Source organism: Chrysochloris asiatica, unplaced genomic scaffold, assembly GCF_000296735.1.
Source record: "Chrysochloris asiatica unplaced genomic scaffold, ChrAsi1.0 scaffold00163, whole genome shotgun sequence".
In the NCBI taxonomy this organism is placed as follows: domain Eukaryota; kingdom Metazoa; phylum Chordata; class Mammalia; order Afrosoricida; family Chrysochloridae; genus Chrysochloris; species Chrysochloris asiatica.
In genome coordinates, this window is record NW_006408681.1 from 4120839 (window position 1) to 4126934 (window position 6096).

The 6096-nt window shown below is 37.8% G+C and overlaps 1 pseudogene; it reads left to right on the forward strand.

The window, feature by feature from the left end:
• The first annotated feature begins 343 nt into the window (after positions 1-343).
• LOC102827195 overlaps positions 344-6096 on the forward strand; it is a 16217-nt pseudogene continuing 10464 nt past the window's right edge.

The following is a 6096-nucleotide window of genomic DNA, read 5'->3' on the forward strand; positions in this document are numbered from 1 at the left end:
CTTGAGGACATTATGTTGAGTGAAATTAGTCAGTCACAAAAGGAGAAATACTGCATAGGACCATTACTGTAAAAGACTAAGAAAAAGAACCCACCCAAAAGGGGAAAAAAATTATATATATATATAATTGTTGATCACTCAGATGTATGGATGAGTAGAGGGGAGAAAGAGAGGGGAAGATAGAGCACAGGGTAGGGAAGAGACACAGGATAGCTTGGGTACTGGAGGTGGGGGGAAGCAGGCAATACACAAAAACGGGGAGGGGAATGGAAGAACAAGGCAGATGGGAGAACAGTTAAGCAAGTTCGCATGGGATAAGTGGGACAGAGGTAAATGATGAGGTATGCACAACCTTGAAAAAATAGGACTTCGGGATACAAGGATTGAGGTATAGTTTGAATGGGTAAAAGAAGGGAATAATGTTACGATGCTTGACTGCCTTGTGGATCTTGGTTTTCCTTGCCTACCATTGTGAAATAGACACTTGAGGGGGTGGGGGAAGGAATAGCCAGAAACATCACAATAGAAAGCTTGTAAGTCCATCTTCAGCCTATAACTGATTGGAATACCTTAAAGGGGGCTAAAAGTTGTCCAGTGAAAGAGACCTCCTGTGGAGCTTTTGCATTGCATAAGACCATAGGTGGAAACCAGAATCCCATGCAGAATTATCTGAGGTGGGAAATTTCCACTGGAAAGGATGAGTAGACCAGCCTGGAGTGGCTAGAAGAACAGAAGATACTTTGTGAAGAAAGAGCAGCAGGAAAAATCTGAAACAATAATGGCAGTCTGATTGATTACCACAAGAACAAGTAAGCTGTTCACCTGGGAGCCATCAAGGCAAGTGGTCGGGTCCCTTCAGAGCAAACTCCCTTCCAAGACTAAGACTCAAGGGGAATACATGAGCAGGTATGCTGTCCGGTTGGTGACCACATTGATCACCGATAAGGGGGAGAGGGGAAAAAAAACAGCAATGAATTTGGGATCTAAGTCTGACCACATTCAAAAGACTCCTGTGAACCCAGGTGGAGACCTGGATGGCCAGCAATACTGCAAGATCTGGGGACTCCTGGGCCCAGTGGTAGTGACATGTCCACAGAAGACTAGAGTGGAGAGTGAAGTATCCATCTGATATAAAGTGAGGGGAGATGCACAAGAACACCTATACTTGTAGATAGTACCCACTTGACTTGGCTTCAATGACTGGATGATCAGAACTCAACTAGAAGAAGAAAGAAGAGGGAAGAAGAAGAAAAAAAATGAGTAACCCACTACAATTTGATGAACTTTACCTATACTAACAGATGCAGTAGCTCATAAAAGGGAACAAATCTTTACAGTGAGGATCACTCCCACCTCTTTGGTACACAGGGTTGAGAGGGATGGGCAACTTAGACATTGACTACCCAAAATGGGGGTGGGGGAATATAAAGGCAAGAAGTGACTGGCTTACAAGCTTTCAAGAGGGAACCTAGATGGGGCAGGAGTAGTTAAAACCTCCACTGAATGATTTCCAATCAGTTGGGACCGGGCTGGTGAAAGGAAATGTGGATAAGACTCTTGAGGTACGATAGTGAATAATTGCCATCAGGACTGACTGTGAGAGTCAGAAATGTAGAAGTAGATATTTTTTGACAAAAGGAGGGGAGTGATTGATGTTTTAGCCCAGAAGCAGAGGTCCCTTGGACCATCAAATGAGAAGAATGGAGAGTGGGACCCTACCCAGACAGTCAATGATGCCAGGGATGGAGACAGACACAATGATGTGGACAGATGGAGAGGCTGGGGACACTGGACTCAGGAAGGGAGAGGGGCCATGTGCTGACAACCGGGGCAGCAGGCCTGTGGTGTGTACCCTTTGGTTATTTGATGTTTGATGATACATGGAGGGGATTGTAATAAACAAAATAAATTATGATAGGATGAATGTAAAACTGATGTTCTCCCATGTAAACTCACACAATTCGCAATAAAAACTTAAAAGAATAATTTTAGTTTATAAAAAATGACTTTCACAAAAATAAATGTAAAAATACTGTGATGTTTCCATTCTTTATAGAGTCATTTTGGTTCTCTAAATGTTTAGAAATCCTCTCCCCTGTCTCCCTCTACTGAAATGAAGCTTTTGAAAGATTTGTGATAAACAAGCACTCTACAAAAAGTAGTGAGAACATTTCTGTCCTCACTACTTATTTTGTGTCTTTTTTACCCCAGCGTTCCTCTCTGCAAACATGCTCAGTTGCATATCCCAGTTTCTTTCTCTTCCTCAAAGAGTATCTTTGAGGATGCTATAAGTGAATATGCTGTCTTCAAAGGAGGTGGATACTACTGACCATATTCAGGGAAAATTTACAAATATTTGTGTTTAAAATAAAGATGCTTTCTTCCTGTCTTTCAGTTTAGTTGTAAGAATTTGATGGAACCTAATTATGGGGAGTTCATGACTATATTTTCAAATAATGCTTTCAAATGTTTTAGTATTGTACTTTTAGTACTTACAAATGTGAAAGTATTGGAACTAGAAGTCTGCATTTCGGTAAATTACCTAGGGCTGGACTTTCTTGAAGGAACTTAATGTTACATGTAAGTAATTTACAAAGCTTCTAATATTAAGGAGGTCTTAGGTCTTGAATATTATTGTTTTATTAATATAAATTGGCTACCAAAAGAACAAACAGATCTGTTCTGGAAGACGTGCAGCCAAAGTGCAGCTCCTCGAAGGCCAAGATGGTCAAACTTCATCTCATACTTTGGACATATATCAGGAGGGACCAGTAACTAGAGAAGGATATCATGTTTGGTAAGGTGGAGGGTCAAAGAAAAAGAGGAAGACATCCAGCAAGATGGATTGGTAAAGTGGCAGCATCAATGGGCTCAAGCATGGCAACAATAGTGAGGTTGGCCCAGGACCAGGCAGTGTTTCGTTCTGTTGTCCATAGGATCACTATGAGTTGGTGCTGATTTGATGTCATGTAACAACAACAACAATATAAATGGGGTTTGAAAATGTGGTGACAGAGACAACAGTATGGGTGAGGTTCTAGTACTAATGCTAAGTGTCTATCCTGTAAGTTGTGGCTTCTCTTGTCAGTGGGAGTAGGATGTTAATTGTGACAAATGTAGTTCAGTGGGTTTTCTCCTTGCAATTGCATCATTTCTGATCCTGATTCTATGGCTCTGAACTCATCATGTTTCTTTGAGACATATAATATCTTTTATTACAGTGACTATGTCTTATTTACCTAATGCTTCTACAACAGAAACACCACACATCAATGACTTTAAGAAACATTTATTCTCTCACAGTTTAGAATTGAAAAGTCCAAATTCAGAGTGCCAGCTTTGCTATTGTTGTTAAGTGTCATTGAGTCAGTTCTGACTCATAGTGACCTTGTATAGAGTGTCCAAGGATATAAATATTTGTGAGAACAGTAAGCCTTATTGTTTTCCTGTGAAATGGCTGGTGGGCTGGAACTGCCAACCTTTTGGTTTGCACTACAGTGCTCATCTTATACAACCATCATGATCCTGCCAGTTTTAGGGGAAGGTTTTCTATTTTCGTAGACTTTCCTTTCAGCATCTGTCTGCCCAGCATTTCTTTGAGATTTTCATGCCTCTTGGCATCAGTGTTACCCTGGATAAGGAGCTTCACAGTGCCCAGGTGCAAAGGAGACATTCCACTCTAAGCTCTTTCCATTTGGTGGTAATAAGTCCCTTTTAGTTCTGCTTGCTTGTTTAATTTCTTTTGTATCTCAAAGGAGATTGATTCCATATACAACTTAATTCTGTAGATTGCAGCTGGCCTCATTAATTTTATAGAAGTGAGAATTTACAATATATAGGATGATTACATCAGATCAGAGTTGATTATATGTGATCACATTATAGGTTTAATTACATTATATTAGATCACAACGTGGGGGATTACTATCTCTTAACTATAAAACTGATCTCTTTAAAATATTAAAGAACAAAAATACTAAGTTGATCCTGACCCAAGCCATGGTATTTTCAGTTGCCACATATGCATGTGAAAGTTGGAAAATGAACAAGGAAGACTGGAGAAGAATCAATGCATTTGAATTATGATGTTGGAGAAGAATATTGAGTATTGTGAACTGACAGGAAAACAAAGAAATCTGTCTTGAAGGAAGTGCAGTTAGAATGCTCCTTTGAAGCCAGATGGAAAGACTTCATTTCATCTCTGGGCAAGTTATCAGGAGGGACAAGTACCTGGAAGACATCATGCTTGGTAAAATGGAGGGTCAGCAAAAAGAGGAAGACCCCCAACAAGATGGACTGACACTGTGGTAAAAACAATTGTCTCAAATGTTACAATAATTGTGACAATAGCATGGGACCAGATGTGTTTAGTTCTGTTGTACATATGAGTTTCTATCAATGTTCCTATGAGTCAGAACTAACTCAATGGCACTTAACAACTGCTAAACCACTGAGAATCCTAGTTGATACAAAACCTTAATTATTACAGTTTGCAACACCTGTTTTGAAAATAAAGTTTTATTGTAACAGCTATGTCCAGTCATTTACATATTGTCTATGGTTGCCTTTTGTTATAATGGCAAGGTTGAGTAGCTACAACAGAGACTATCTGCCCAACAAAACCTGAAATATTTACTCTGCAGCCTCAGGAGAAAACATTTGCAGACTTCTGTTTTAATAAATTCCTTTTCTGCTTTAGCTAGCAAGAATGTATTCTATTGTTTGCACCTAAGACACTGCTACAATTCATGTTAAATTGTTGTTGTTGTTTAGTGGCGTCAAGTCAATTCTGACCCAAAGCAACCCTATATAGGGTTTCCAAGGAGTGGCTGGTGAGCTTGAACCACCGACATTGCAGTTCAAAGGACTTTGCAGTCTGACACATTAGCCCACAGCGCCACACCAGGACTCCATATCCATGTGAAATGGGTGATGTAAATTAAAGTCAAAGTAGTTCTTCCTGAATCCTAGGTTAGAACATGATCTATTAGTATTCTTGTATAAATCATGTGCTAATTTTAGTTAAGGTTTTTTTTGTATTTTAAATTTTGAAAATTTGCACAGCGAGATCATTTTCTTTTTAGCTATTGTTTGTGATAGCGTTATTGTTAGAAATCATGTTCACACTCAAATTTTGATACATAAGTTCAATATCAAGTTGAACTAAAAGCCTAGTTTTCAGAAGAAATTATCATTGTAGTTCATTTAACTACTTAAGAAGCATCAGCAATATCAAATCACCAGGAGATGCTGTTGTTCAGTGTGGTCTTTTTATAGATGAATCACCAGTGTCACAAAATAGTAAAATATGAAAGTTCTGAAGTGCAGTTAATACACAAGACTTTGCCTATCAAGATAGGAAACTGAAAAGAATTTAAAAAATAAAAATAAAGATGGCAAGAACTCTAATTTTGGGGCCAGCTTCATTAACCACTACAGCAAATTTGCATTGCCTCTATTTTGCACCAGACATTTTGCCCATCTGCAAGTACCAGTTTCTTTATAGCCATTTTTCCCTTTTTAAAGGAATTTTACTTCATATTTTTGTTTACTGGATGTGGTTTCAAAAATCTCATTAGCTTGACTGAAGAAAGAAAATGATTTCTAAAGATGAAATGCACATTTTATTCAATTATTAAGACTCTTTGGTAATTAGAAATCTAGAGTAAGAATGATAGTTACAACAAAATAGCAAAAATAAAATATTTAATTTTAATTATTCCATTGCAATGCTCTTTGTACAAAAAAAATCCTTTTATTATAAGATTTAGCAGACTGACAAGAATAGCAAGCCACTGATAAACTGATTCTAAAGAATGTAAAAGAAGTAATTTGACTATTGCTGTGTGTATATGGTCTAATAAAGAGAAAAAGAAATCCATGTTTAATATTTAAACTTCTTATTCATCTACTGTCTACAATCCGATCAGAACTTTTTGATAAAGTTTACCGTAAATGATAGAATAAAAAATAATTGAAACATAAGTCATTAAAAATCATTTTGAAAAGAAATATTATAGTAAAATAACTCTGTGGAGATGTATAGCTAAAAAGTGGGAGACTCTCCATAGATTTTTAAGTTCAAAACCATGCAAT